This window comes from Carcharodon carcharias, chromosome 19, assembly GCF_017639515.1.
Source record: "Carcharodon carcharias isolate sCarCar2 chromosome 19, sCarCar2.pri, whole genome shotgun sequence".
NCBI lineage: Eukaryota > Metazoa > Chordata > Chondrichthyes > Lamniformes > Lamnidae > Carcharodon > Carcharodon carcharias.
In genome coordinates this window covers 2275883-2291352 of record NC_054485.1, presented here as the reverse complement: position 1 = coordinate 2291352, position 15470 = coordinate 2275883, and the positions used below count along the sequence as shown (strand labels likewise).

Below are 15470 nucleotides of genomic sequence, written 5' to 3'. Positions count from 1 at the left end.
CTTGTTGTTATTTTAAAAGCAAACAGAAAATATGGTTGTCTCATCATGTGACCTATATCAAGTCCAAAGTCCTTTTCCAAATAAACAAGGTGGTTTTCTCACCTTGAGAGTTTGAGAAAGCCAGTGTTTTTGTATCTGAATGACCCATTCAATTTGAAATGACCCTTTTGCATTAGTTTCAGGAAAAGACATGAAGTCAATGTCAATCTGGAAGGTACCTTTTGTTCCCTCTTGAGAGAGGGCAGTGTTTCAATCCCTAAGAGAAATCAAGTGATTCTCAGGTGGCCATCATTTTGCAGCTGTTTGCAGCCAGTTTAAAATATAAAAGTTAGTTTGAAGTTCAGAATATAGTGGGACACGACACGGGACAAGCAGTAGTTGACCTCTGGTTTCCACTGATGCTGCCTGATCTGTTCAGTATTTCCAGCATTTTCTCTTTTTATTTGCTGACCTCTGATACTTTGGCCAAGTGGTTAGAATTTGAATATAAAGGTTAAAAGGAAGTGAAAGCAGCCTATCTGATTATGGAGAACATTATAGCTAAGCCTGGTCCTCTCCTCAGCAGGGGTCTATAGACACTTGCACATGTAGCAGAGGGACTGGAAAATGGGAGCCCATTTTCCTCCCTCTAACCTAGAGGCGCAAAGATCAGTTATAGTGCCCCTACAGATTCAAAAAACAGCACTCATCATCAAAAGATTCTGCTTTTGTATGTATTCAAAAGAATGCTTATTATAAAATCATCTATTTAATTCACTGACATAGATTGCGACAGAGTAGAAAGGTTAAAAGCAAAATACTGCGGATGCTGGAAATCTGAAACAAGTCGTACGGATTCGAAACGTTAACTCTCTCTCTCTCTCCCCACAGATGCTGCCAGACCCGCTGGGTTTTTCCAGCATTCTTTGTTTTTGAGTAGAAAGGCTTATGGATGCAGCAGTGATCCATTTTCTTCCTTGTAACACAAAAATAAATTACATAGGGTGTGGTTTCTACCTGTGTGCAAGGCTAATGAGAGGGTCCAGCGGTATAGAAGTTACTGGCCTGATAATCCAGAGGCCTGGATTAATGAGATGTCAGTTCAAATCCCACCACAATAGCTCAGGAACTGAAGCTCAATTAATTAAATTAATCTGGAATAAAAAGCTAGTATCAGTAATAGTGACCATGAAATTTACTGGATTGTCACAAAAACCTATTTAGTTCACTAATGTTCTTTATGGAAGGAAGTCAGTTGCCATTAACCAGTCTGGTCTATAAGTGACTCCAGACCCACATCAATGTTGTTGACTCTTAACTATGCTTTGAAATGGCCTAGCAAGCTGTCATGAAAAGGGTTAACAGATGGGATATGCTAAGGTATCTTGTAGATGATGATGTACCACTAACAGTAATATGTTAAACTCTTGAGAGGGAGAGGTTGGAATCATGCCTAGGAGCTACTAGGAGCTACATGCCTGCTCTGTAACCTGTTTAGATGCAGTACTAATAAATAAGAGTTAAGCAGATACCAGAGTATATCTACAGTCTGTCTGAGAACCAAGTCCCATGCCCTGAGTGTAAGATAGAAATACCCAATCTTAGAACATGGTGGCAGCGATGGAGACATCCATGTAAAAGGCACATCGGTGTTATCAAAGGAACCACAGAGTGAAGAGCCTTTGGAAAGGATCTCAGAAAATTTTGGTGGAAGAAGGAAGCACACTGTAGAGAGCTAACAATGACTGTACATAGTGGACGGTCCCTGCCCTAGTGCTATCCCTTTGACTGCCACAAGGGCAGTTCCTTTTTTTATGCAGTTGGTCCAGTAGCAGACGACTTTCTCCTAAGGCAGAGTGTACAGGATTCCACCAGGGACTTTGAGTCCATTCTTAAAGACTTTGATAACTTTTTTAATCCACCACAAAAGCCCCTTATCGAGCGGGCGGTTCAGTGCGCGATGCAGCCCCAACTCAGAGTGCCAAATCAGGCTATAATCTGGGGAAACTCAGGCCCACGGGGAGCAACTCCACACATAAGAAAGCCCGCCAAGCCAAGCAAAAGAGCGGGAAACTCCACACCGGCAGCCATTTGGAGACACATGTGTTGTGGCGTGGAAACGCAACATGTACACTATGACTGTCTGGAGGCAGGTGGCACATAATGCTTCCAGTGTGGTGATAGTGGACATTTCAAGCATTCCTTCAAATCCAGCCATTTTACTCAAAGTCGCAGCCCAGAAAGTATTCGTGAAACATGTCCCTTCCAAGAAATGGAAAGTCACGAGAAAGATGAGGGCCAGGATTTTACCTCTGCTGTGTGGGCGGGCGCCCAGCAGGCCTGAATGTAATAAGATGCGCGATGACATTGGGCGTGCGTCCTGACATCATCACGCACTCACGCGATATTTCATTCGGCGGACACGCACCAGAGCCAGCTGTGCACCTGCAGATAATTGAAAGGCCTATTAAGGCCATGAATGAGCTAAATTAACTTGAAATCTACCTAACGGTTGGCGGGCAGGCAAAAAGGCCAAGCGGCCTTTACATTTTTTGGGGAACCTCATCCATGAGCGGGATGAGGTTTCCTAAAGCTAATACAAATTAAATTAAAACTTGATTTTCTCAGTGACACAGTCACATGAGGACATGTGTTTTATTAAATTTTTTATTGTATTTATTATTTTTTTTAAAAAGCACTTCAATGTCCCTGAGGCAGCTCCACGTCTCAGGGAGATTGAAGCACTCTTTGTTGCACATGCGTGAACTGAGCACTAGGCCCGGCTCTCCCTCCTCCCCCCCCGCCCACACAGGTAGTGCTCAGCGCTGTCACTTGCAATCCATGCAGGGCGGGCCTTCATTGGCCCGCCAGTGTGAAATCGCGGTGCGGAGCCAATCGTGGGCGGCGACCGGCTCCCTGTCCACCCCCACCCCCACCCGCTCCCGCCGAGCCTGCCCGATGTGGGAAAAGTTCAGGCCAAAATGACAGAGTTCCTATGGGAAATTGATAGTCTCAGTCCAGGCTATCGGTCAGTTACTGTCCAAGTTCAAGGCTTTGATACTACTTTTAAAATTGATACTGGAGCAGCTGTTAACATTTTAGTAGATGACCTCAACTGGCTTCAGCCAATGAGCCTTTATCTATCAAATATCAAGCTCCAAGGTCCAGGAGGCATTGACCTTCCAATCAAAGGGAGGATTATCGCTCCTCATCGCTACAAGGGGTGACAGATTGTTGATTCTCTCTATTTTCTTCAAAATCAACGTATATCCTTATTGAGAGGTGATGTTGGCATATTTCTAGGAATCTTTGAAAAACTAGATGATTCTCATCATCTGAATGACTCATTGTCTTTCATGCAACAATCTTCAACCTTTTATTTAGAAGCAGTGGAAATGCAGCCTTCAGAAGCTGAGGAAGTTTATACACTCAGCAATAAGTTCCTTTATTTCACGGAGACACCATCACTAGTCCCCTGTTGGAGATTGAAGTTAAGAATCTCCAGTTCTTCATGAAGTAAAGCCAGAGGTGGAGGATACAGAAGACACTGCAGCAAATGGTGACCATCCCCATGAAGACCTGCTGGATCTGAACTGGCTCTTCCTAGAGAGTGATGATGAAGTATCCCTTACAGCTCCGAGTGACCTCTTGGAGATTGAGGCTTAGAGAATGATTCATCTTTCCACTTGATAGGCATACTTTATGCTGTTTCTGTTATCTTTTTAGAAGAAACAGCTGTTCTTTTCGTGGCTGAGCAACGTTCAGATCCTAGTTCTCCTGAATGTATTACCTACTTTATCTCCTGTTGTTTGTGAGGAACCTTCTACAGAGAATGCCTAACCGGATTCCAGGTCAGAGTCCATAGAGATTCACATTGCTAAAGAGCTGGTACCTTCCCAGGATGAAAGTCAGTTGACACCCTTACTTCAGTCTCAGCTGAAAGTCTCCTTCTCTTCAGAGCTGGAGGCTAACACAGAATCTTTAGCACCTCTGAAGCTGCAGAATCCTGTCCATCAGTTTTGCCCCGAGTTAATTGTCTACAGGAAATTTGTCTCATTACAGTAGGTAAGGCTGTCTTGTCTTCATATTCTCAGCACTTCTCCCATTGCTCAGAGTGGAGCAACCTCACATAGAGAGAAGTGTGGCTCTCTTACCACTGCCTACAAAGAGTAGACAGTCCTCCCAAAAATATCATTGGCAAATCATCTCTTCTTCTTTTCCTGACCGTCCTACAGGAAATTGGTCATCTCTTCCTTCGTTGTCTAAGTTCATTTAAATCTCAGATCTTCAATGCCTTTTCAGTCCTTGATATGGCAGTCAATGATACAGCTGTGACAGTGGATGCATTGGTGGTCATCTTCCAAGATTCTGTAGACTCTGGAACAGTTCCTACAGGTTGGAGGGTAGCTAATGTAACCCTACTATTTAAAAAGGGAGGCAGAGAGAAAACAGGGAATTATAGACTAGTCAGCCTGACGTCGGTAGTGGGGGAAATTCTAGTGTCCATTATAAAAGATTTAATAGCTGAGCACGTGGAAAACAGTACCAGAATCGGACAGAGTCAGCATGGATTTACGAAAGGGAAATCGTGCTTGACAAATCTACTGGAATTTTTCAAGTTTGTAACTAGTAGAGTTGATGAGGGGGAGCCAGTAGATGTGGTTTATTTGGACTTTCAGAAGGCTTTCGACAAAGTCCCACATAAGAGATTAGCGTGTTAAATTAAAGTGCATGAGATTGGGGGTAGTGTATTGAGATGGATAGAAAACTGGTTGGCAGACAGGAAACAGAGTAGGAATAAACGGGTCTTTTTCCAAATGACAGGCAGTGACTAGTGGGGTACCGCAGGGATCGGTGCTGGGACCCCAGCTATTCACAATATATATTAATGATTTAGATGAGGGAATTAAATGTAAATATCTCCAAATTTGCAGATGACACAAAGCTGGGTGGGAGGGTGAGCTGTGAGGAGGATGCAGAGATGCTTCAGTGTGATTTGGACAAGCTGAGTGAGTGGGCAAATGCATGGCAGATGCAGTATAATGTGGATAAATGTGAGGTTATCCATTTTGGTAGCAAAAACAGGAAGGCAGATTATTATCTGAATGGCTATAAGTTGAGAGAGGGGAATGTGCAACGAGACCTGGGTGTCCTTGTACACCAGTCGCTGAAGGTAAGCATGCAGGTGCAGCAGGCGGTAAAGAAGGCAAATGGTATGTTGGCCTTCATAGCCAGGGGATTGGAGTACAGGAACAGGGATGTCTTGCTGCAATTATACAGGGCCTTGGTGAGACCACACCTGGAATATTGTGTGCAGTTTTGGTCTCCTTATCTGAGGAAGGATGTTCTTGCTATAGAGGGAGTGCAGCGAAGGTTTATCAGACTGATTCCTGGGATGGCAGGACTGACATATGAGGAGAGATTGAGTCGGTTAGGATTATATTTGCTGGAGTTCAGAAGAATGAGGGAGGATCTCAGAGAAACCTCTAAGATTCTAACAGGACTAGACAGGGTAGATGCAGGAAGGATGTTCCTGATGGTGGGGGAGTCCAGAACCAGGGGTCACAGTCTGAGGATACGGGGTAGACCATTTAGGACTGAGATGAGGAGAAATTTCTTCACCCAGAGAGTGCTGAGTCTGTGGAATTCACTACCACAGAAAGTAGTTGAGACCAAAACATTGTATGTTTTCAAGAAGGAGTTAGATATAGCTCTTGGGGCAAAAGGGATCAAAGGATATGGGGAGAAAGCGGGAGCAGGCTATTGAGTTGGATGATCAGCCATGATCATAATGAATGGAGGAGCAGACTTGAAGGGCCAAATGGCCTACTCCTGCTCCTAGTTTCTATGTTTCTAAGGAGCTGAAGATTATTCAGCTTCTGAGGTTTTTTCACCGAGTTCTTCTAGGGAGAAACAAGTTGCTCAGAGTGTCCTGAGTACTTCTCTCCTAGTCTCAGAGAGTCCAAAGGTTGATTCTCTTCAGTCTTCTCTTTTGGATCATTCTTTTGTTGAAACGTCTTTGTTGTCTGTGCAGTTCAGTCATCCTGAAACCTACACTCTGCTTCCCAGGAACGCTGACAGCAATGCCGCTAAAGTGTTGTTCTTTTCTGCAGGTGATAATGTTCTACAAGATGCAGTAGAAAACCCTCATATCTCCAAGACATTTTCACTAAGGGCCAACAATACTGTGGGAGATTAAATCCCCCAGGACTGTGACCTGGGGAGATGAAGAGTAAGATTTGGAGTTGGCTAGAATCTGTATTTGTAAAAAAGGGAACTACAGATATGTAGGCCAGGATTTAATTCCTGCCTGAAGTCAACGGACCTTTGGCTGGTCAATCAACTTTTCCATCCCATCTGTAACAATTCCTGCCAGGGGTGGAACTGGAAAATCCCAGCCCTAATGTAAATACTTGAAAACATAGTTTCATGTTGTTGTTAAAAAGTAGAATAGTATACTTGGGGGAGATGTTGTTTGAGGGGTTAACAGGTGGGATATGCTAATGTATGACATAGATGATGATGTACCACTGACATCAGTCACTCACACATTAGACTCTTGAGGGAGAGGTTGGAATGATGCCTAAGAGCTACGTGCCTACTTGTAACCTGTTTAGATGTAGTACTAATAAATGAGTGTTAAGCAGATATCAGAGTATATCTACAGTCTGTCTAAGAACCAAGTCCCAGCCTAGAGTCCAAGATAGAAGGGCCAATCTCAGAACACAAGCCATTTAGTTCTATTCCAGGCAGCAGCTTACCAGCACCTTCTCCAGGGCCATTAGGGACGGACAACAAATGCTAGTACTTCCAGAGACACCAATGTCCCATGAATGAATAAAAAAATAAATAAAGTTTCGGTCCTGTGTTTCAGTTTCCAATTGTCTTTGATATATGACAGAATTGTGTTTATAATATAACATTGGTCAGAGCTTATTTAAAAGTAAGAGTTGCTACATAAACAGTAATTACATTTTACTTAAACAGTTAAGAGTAGATTAAGGCAAAACCATTACGTTTGCCCTGTATGAACAGGTATGTTGTAACAATGCCAGAGTTTGCAGGATGGGAAATGCTTCATTTAAATTAGCTCATGGTACAAGTGCTCTGCTTGAGTCTCTGCTTTGAGATCATCATTGACCTGTTAAGTTTCAAGCGCTGAATGACTGAGTCACCCACTTAACCTTATCTCACACTCTCACATTAATCTTTCATCAGTTTTCCAGAAACTACCCTTGCCCTGCCATTTTCAATCAGGGATGGTTTTTAAAATGAGTCTAGGGAAAGATTTGCTCTCTTCAGTACTTCTAGTGAAATGTCTACAATTTTGCCACAATTAAAGAATGGGCAAAATCTTCTTGATGCTGGTCAATTCTCAGTAAAATATGATATGGAAGACATTTTATAATAGTCAGCCATTTTGGGCATGTTATTGAATGGTTGACTATTCTGGCATATTGGACAGTAGCATCAGGGAGAAATTTGTAACAAAATACATGCAAATGTTCCTCCTGTAATCATCCTAGAGATCACAACGGCTGTTAGGAAATATCTACCCCCTGATCTCCTGCAACACAAATAGCAGCTTTCATAGAATTAAATAATACAACATAGAAGCAGGCTGCTCTGGCCAAACATCGCTCTGAAGAAGGGTCATATGGAATTGAAACATTAACCCTGTTTCTCTCTCCACAGATGCTGTTGAATTTTTCCAGCATTTTCTATTTTATTACCGAAGCAGACCATTCAGCCCACTGACTCTGTGTTGGTTCTTTTGAGGAGCATTCTAGTTTGTCCCACTCCCCTGCTCTTTCCCCATGTCGCTGCCATTTTCTCTTTGTACTTGTCCAATTCCCTTTTGAAAGCCACCTTTGATTCTTTATCCAGGCAGTGAACTCCAAATCCTAACCACACACTGTGTAAAAGTTACAAAAGCAAAATACTGTGGAGGCTGGAAATCTGAAATAAAAAGGAAAAATGCTGGAAATACTCAACAGGTCAGGCAGCATCTTTGGAGAGAAACAGAGTTAATGTTTTGGGTCTGTGACCTTTCACCAGGTTCTTTTCAGTTAAAGATTTTTTAACCAATCACGTTAAATCTGAGCTGGCCATTGGATAGCCAGTATATCAGCTACTATGATATCCGGTTGTAGCCGGTCTGTTGGTTTGGTGAATTCAGTCCCTTTGTCTAACAGAATGAAGGTATTTATTGATATGTTGTTTTACCCTGTACCCTGTGTGTATGGTACTGTACTGACAAACCTGGGTAAATGAGTTTTATTTCTACATGCTCAATTTATTTTTGGCTGTTTATTATTCTAGGTAACTTTATTATGTTCCCTTTTGGAATGAAAAGATTGCTTTCTAAAAAGTGGTTATGTACTGATGGAGAACATCAAAAACCAACCCTTCTTCACCCAGTTAAACACCGTGGAACGTTTCATTATGTTAAAGGCACTGTATAAATATAAGTCGTTGCTGATGAATCTCTCAAACCTTTAATTTTATTTGCATTTTATATTTGATATGATGTCAAGTCCACGTTCCTGAAAAGTGAAAAGGAAACAAAGCAGCATGCTGGAGGAAACAGAGCTACAGCTATCTTGACTGTTCTGCCAGAATAACATTTTAATGACAAAATGTACTGGAAGGGAATTGATGAGGGAGGTGCACACAAGGGTGTGTAGATGTTCTCACACAGCACAGGGAGATTAAAAAGGAGCCAGGGAGAAGGAGAGTGAGAAAGCTCAGAAAGGTCAGAGCACTGTGATTTTTGAAGAGAGCAATGAAAGATAAAGAATTGGTGCTGTTGACAGGGACTTGGACAGAATGAGAAGCAGAGCAGCTGGCAAGCTTGGACTGTGTCCAGTAAACATGGGGAGCATGGAGTGACAGATGCTGGTGCTTGTGGCTGTTGATATGGCAGCAGAAAAATGCTTTTGGAGAGAATGGTGTCATTCACAATTGTACTCTGCCCACCATCAAACAGTGAACTGGAAAGTTTACCCAGTTAATTCAAAATGTCTGAAGGAATGAAATGTTGCTTATACATTTATAAAGGACACATTTTAACTCAAATAATTATCTATCCGAATCGTTTAGTCTTTCTCTTTATCCTGAGGCATCCCCCTCTGTCCAGCTAGACAAATTCGACTTTGAAACAATAACAATTGTCAATAGAATTAGCAAAAGAACCAAAATACTCTGTGATCTGTCTGATTGTCTACCTGGATGAGATTGATGCCTCGTTAACTTACAGTTTGGAAAACCAAAATCATGAAGCTGGTATTAAATAGTTGGAAAAATTCGAATGGTTCACGAATCACCTTGAGGGAAGGAAACCTATTGTCCTTACCTGGTCTGGTCTGTTTGTTATTCTAGTCTCAACAAACTGCTAGATTCATAATTATCATTGAAAGTGGCCTAGCCGGATGCTCAGTTGTATCAAACTGTTCCAGTTTACCAAGAAGACCTACTATCACTTGCTCAAGTATGTTAGCGACAGTCGAAAGGTGCTGATCTTGCCACACCCCAATAAAAAAGAATGAGAAAAGAAGCCAAGCCCACAGTAGCTCTATCACACCCATCTTTACAGCTGATAATTTAAATCCAGCAATGAACACATGTTTCCTTCATTCCCGTTTCTCCAGATCAGGAACAAAACAGGGTAAGACAAAATGCTGGAAAAACTCAGCAGGTCTGGCACCAATAGTAGAGAGACTTAATGTTTCAGGTCAATGACCCTTCATTAGAAAGATGAAAGAATTCAGTTTGGATGGAAGGTCCCAGACCTGGAACACTCTCTCCACAGGAGCTGCCTGACCTGCTGAGTTTTTCCAGCATTTTGTATTTTTATTTCAGACTTCAAGCATCCACAGTATTTTGCTTGTGATTATTATGGACATCACTGCAGGAGTCCCTCAGGATAGTGTCCACAGCCCAACCATCTTCAGCTGCTTCATCAATGACCTTCCTTCCATCATAAGGTCAGAAGTTCGCTGGTGATTTGCACAATGTTCAGCACCGTTCTCGACTCCTCAGATACTGAAGCAGCCCATGTCCAAATGCAGCAAGACCTGAACGACATTCAGGCTTGGGCTGATTAGTGGCAAGAAACATTCATGTCACACGAGTGCCAGGCAATGACCATCTCCAAGAAAGAATCTAACCATTGCCCCTTGGCATTACCATCACTGAATCCCCCACTATCAACATTCTGGGTGTTACCATTGACCAGAAACTGAGCTGGACTAGCCATATAAATCCTGTGGCTACAAGAGCAGGTCAAAGATTGGGAATTTCAGCATGAATAACTCACCTCCTGACTCCCCAAAGCCTGTCCACCACTTACAAGGCTCAAGTCAGGAGTGTGATGGAATACTCCCTACTTATCCTGGGAGAGTGCAGCTCCAACAACACTCAAGAAGCTCAAAACCACCCAGGGCAGGTCAGTCCACTTCATCACACTCTACCACCTTTAACAATCATTCCCTCAACCACTGATGCACAGTAGCAGCAGTGTTTACCATCTACAAGATGCACTGCAGGAATTCACCAAGGCTCCTTCAATTAGCACCTTCTAATCCTGTGACCTGTAACACCTAGAAGGACAAGGGCAGCAGATAGATGGGAACACCACCACCTGCAAGTTCCCCTCCAATTCCTTCACCATCCTGACTTGGAAATATATCGCCGTTCCTTCATTGTCGCTGGGTCAAACTCCTGGAACTCCCTCCCTAACAGCACTGTGGGTGTACCTACACCACATGGACTCCAGCGATTCAAGAAGGCAGCTCACCACCACCCTCCCAAGGGCAATTAGGGATGGGCAATAAATGATGGCCCAGCCAGCGAAGATCACATCCCGTGGAAGAATAAAAAAAATATACATTTGGGGATTGGGATATTAGTTCTCTTTGGGATATCTCTAATTCACAATGAACATTATAACTTGTCCTTATTCGTTTAATACTTTATATTTTCTAAGTTCTAAGGGTGTGCAATAGCTACACGGTTTGGATCTGAGGTCTGATTGAGTTTAAGGATGGCAGCCTAACATACTTTGAGATTTACAATAAAACTTCTCTGCCTGATTTGCAAAGCACACAACTGAGGACTTAATTGAAGTCGGACATGATCACCAACAGTGTTGAATAGGCCTCACAGACTGTGCTTTGTGGCAGCCAGTAATAAATCTGGGCTTTACGATAAAATAAAACTGTAAGTGTGACATTATTGGTTATAAATTAGAGATTAAATCACTCAACCTGCTGAAGGCCCATCTGTGGCCTTGTTCGAAGAACTGTCTGATGGCTTTTTCAGATATTTTGAGCAGTGAAAAGTTTAATTTGCAACAATATTAAATTTTAAAGAATGATTATAAAGGCTCATCATCCATCCAGCGGATTGGAAAACCGCTAATATGAAGCCCCTGTTTGAAAAGGGAGGGAGTGGCCATTATCCATGTGTGAACTTGATAGTGAATGTCCACAAGCTATTCAGCCTCAGGGGAGAGGGACATCACACCTTGATTCTGCCCTCATTCAGTGTCCACCAACCAATTCCTTCCAGCCAAGATGGCTGGAAGCTGGTAGGGAGCCAGAACTCTGGATAACATTTTGCTTTCTAATTCAGAGCACTGGCCAAAATTGTAACCCTGCTACCATCATCCTGCTGATAGTTTTAAAATGTCATCAGGAACTTTGGAATTACAAGAAACAAATGTGCAGGGATAGCAGCGAGTTACCGAAATGGTAGTGAAGCTGCAGGCCTGTCATAACTTTCATCCCATTCTATTGTTTCTGTCCTCTCTGGAAAGCACCTTGTGAAGTTTCTTATGCTTAGGGCAGTGTGTGTGTGTCCAACAGTTGGTGAAGAATGTTACAGACAGAGGAGAATGAGAGGATGGCCCCCCCACCCTTTTTTCCACCTCTAGACTGACCGAAGACAGCATGTTTTTCAAAAGTGTTTAACCCTTAAGTGCTGTAACTGGTAGGACCAAAGAAATAACAGGTTTTCTTGTAAGTTTTGAAAAGAAAAATAAAGGTTTATTATTCAACACTGGTATATATGCACAATCAAAGCCCCTCGCACACCGATAGGGACACACACTCAAGAAAAGGTTGTCATTTCAAAGGCAGCATGCATTTAGGTTTTAAGAGTTTGAGAGATTTTCATCACACTAGCTTCTCTCCAGGGTGAAGTCTTGGAATGTTGCTGGCCTGTAATCCTTTTGATTCACTGAAGAAAAGAATCTGGATGTTTGTAGGAAGATGGATTCACTTGTTTATTGTTTGCCATGGCCTCTTGTCCCAACTGCAGTGAAGGTGTGATATTAAAAGCCTTATAGTGAAACTCTGGTCCACTTCCTCAGCTAGAGTGGTCAAGGCCAACCTGAATCTCTATCTACTGGTGATTCTTAGGCAGGGTCTTTCATAGGAACATAGGAGCAGGAGTCAGCTCAAACAAATCATCGCTGATCATCTCCCTCAAAGCCATTTTTCTTCACTATCCCCATTTCCTTGATGTCATTAGTATCTGTCAATTTCTGTCTTGAACATGCTCAATGACTGAGCCTCCACAGCCTCTGGGGTAGAGAATTCCAAAGATTCACCACCCTCTGAATGAAGAAATTCCTCCTCATCTCAGTACTAAATGGCCTACCCCTTGTTTCCCTGGTCTAGACTCACCAGCCAGGGGAAACATCCTATCTACATCAGTGAGATCACCTCTCATTCTTTGAAACTCTAGAGGATACAGGCCCAGCTTCCTCAGTTTCTCTTCATAAGACAATCCCCCCATCCCAGGGATTAGTTTGGTGAACCTCCACTGTACTGCATCAGTGGCAAGTATATCCTTCCTTAGATTAGGAGAACAAAACTGTGCACACTACTCCAGGTGTAGTCTCACCAAGGCTCTATACAATTGCAGCAAGACATCTTTATACCTGTCCACAAATCCCCTTGCGATGAAGGGAAACAAACCATTTGCCTTCCTAATTACCTGCTACACCTGCCTGCTAACTTTTATTGACTCATGAACAAGGACACCCAGGTCCCTTTGGACGCCCGCACTTCCCAACCTCTCACCATTTAAGAAATATTCTGCCTTTTTGTTTTTTCTACCAAAGTGGATAACTTCATATTTATTCACATTATATTCCATCTGCCATGTTCTTGCCCACTCACTAACCCTGCCCAAGCCCCCTTGAAGCCTCCTTGTATCCTTCTCGCAACTTACATTCTCACGTTTCTGATCAGGTGACGAGAGCATCATTTTTCCATTTTTTCTGATCAGGTGACGAGAGCATCTTTTTTCCATTGTTCTCAAAAATGGTTTTTAATAGCTAGGCCATTGTCAAACAGTGGGCTCCAATATCACCCATTCATGTGATAAATACAAGGGTTTTTCACAATCACTCTCTGGATTTCAATAAGTCTTCAAACAGAATTGTGAAACCAGTTTCCTTAATTATTTGGAGAAGGGTAGCCATTGACCACAGGAAAGGTATAATGCATTTTAATGACTTTTCAAATATATCTCCAAAAAGAAATTTTCATTTTAATGAATTTTTTCCAAGACTTGTCCAGACATGAAGATTAGCTCAGGGGGTCTTGTAGTTTCATATGCATTGCCAGGAAGTAAAAGTTCACCTGACCTCTCAACTCCATTTTGTTTTAAAATAAAGTGTTCATTTCAAGTTATAAGTCCACATTGGCTGAACGTGACAAGAGTGTGCTTTCTGCTTCTGTGTGTTAGTTTGCTTCTCATTTATAGCCCACTGCACTGGCTATCAGAAATGCAAAAAAGAGTCAAATGTGCAAGTCTCTCCTGTCAATACAAAGCCTCTCCAGCAACAAGTTATCAGCTGTGCCTCCTCACAAGGAAATTAGGTCTTTCATGGCACCAAGAGGAACTTAAAGGAGGTTTGACCCCCCAGACTGGCAAGTGGACATGCCCTGACACTTGTGAGCCAAACCCCAGCTGTGGGTGAATGGCTTCACTGCCTTGTCAATATCTTGGGAGGGTTCAAGGCTAAGGGAGTAAACATTTCTGGAGTGAAGCCCAAAGGCGGACAGATATCTAAATATATAACCTTTCCAGCAACTCCTGCAACCAAGCTGCTGCCAAACATCATTCTTTGTATTCCTTTGGACTCAACTAGAGAGGTAGAGAAGGGGACACGGATATTTGGACAGCCTAGGTCTCCATATATTATGCCCAGTTTTACGCCCTGAAGTGTTTACTCTATTTTCACTGCAGAGAGTTAACACAAGCAGTTATGAGTGATAGGCCCAAATCAATCGGCATAGAGAATGGGTGCTATAGGCTGTCTCCAATGAGGGGATGGGCCATCATGTCCAACTAGTCAGCCACTGCACACCTCAAGTCTGGCAGCCCCAAGTGAGTAAGGTGCTGATCAGCCATGGTCCATCTGCTTCAATGGGTGCTTGGAGCCCCTGCTCAACAAGTGGATGAATCCATTGCATGAACCAAACCAACAAAAGAAAGAAAAGGAAAGAAGATGCCAACTCTTCGATTGGCAAGCTGGAATGCCTGGGCCATGTGCATGGGGCTGACAGGTGCATTGCAGCTGGTCACCCAGTATCCACTTTATTAGCAGAACTCACAAGCCCCCTGATAACATTTTAAAGTCATTAAAAATTTCACAAATCTGTCAAAGTAAACAAACATACTTGAAAGGCCATTATTCTCTTCAGAAGCTCATAAATCTGTTAAAATAAACAAACTCACAATTCCAGCGCAGTGGTGTAAACAAACCCTGCAGTACAGAACCCATTTAGTGCCTTTGAATGCAGGCAAAACCTCATGCATCTATCAAAGCTTTCAAACAGCCAAACAGATGGCTGAGCTGTTCCTCAAAGAATGAATGAGAGCATTGGAGATGGTTTAAACAATTAGCTCTGGATGTCACACTGGGCTAGTCTTTCAATATTGTGCAATGCGGTATGGCATTTTATCTAGTGGATAATCTATTTTAATGCATCTGAAGACTTTTCGACTTTTAAAATGCTGTTATTTCACCTGGTATCTTGCCAGTTGTCAGAAGTTACAATGGTCACTTAGCTTTTTTCTAATTACAGCACTATCATCACTTACTAGTAAACATTGATAGAACACAAGCTACAGGATTTCATGATGAACTGCAAAGGGGACAACACCATTTTACTCTTCTCATCTGCAACCCATGGCTCATGCCCCCTTTCTGCAGATATGATTTAGGAAAACATCCAGCTGCTTTGCTGAAACTGCACAAGTACTGAAACACCCCCTTCCAGAACGGTGCTGGCAATTTCTAAGCAGCAGCCTGTAGGGTTCCCGACCCACCTCTTTTCCAACTCCATTGAAAATAACCAGAGACAGAAATGGAGGCGGAGCTTCTGCCTTCACCACTCAGTGGCCGACTCTGTGCAATCCCAAAATGGAACCACAAAATCTGGCCACTTGCGAGTTACTGAACCATGCAGACA

The 15470-nt window shown here is 42.7% G+C and overlaps 1 long non-coding RNA gene across 1 annotated transcript in view; it reads right to left on the bottom strand.

Moving 5' to 3' along the window:
* LOC121291895 overlaps positions 1-15470 on the bottom strand; it is a 156829-nt gene that overhangs the window by 127602 nt on the left and 13757 nt on the right. The window lies entirely within an intron of this gene.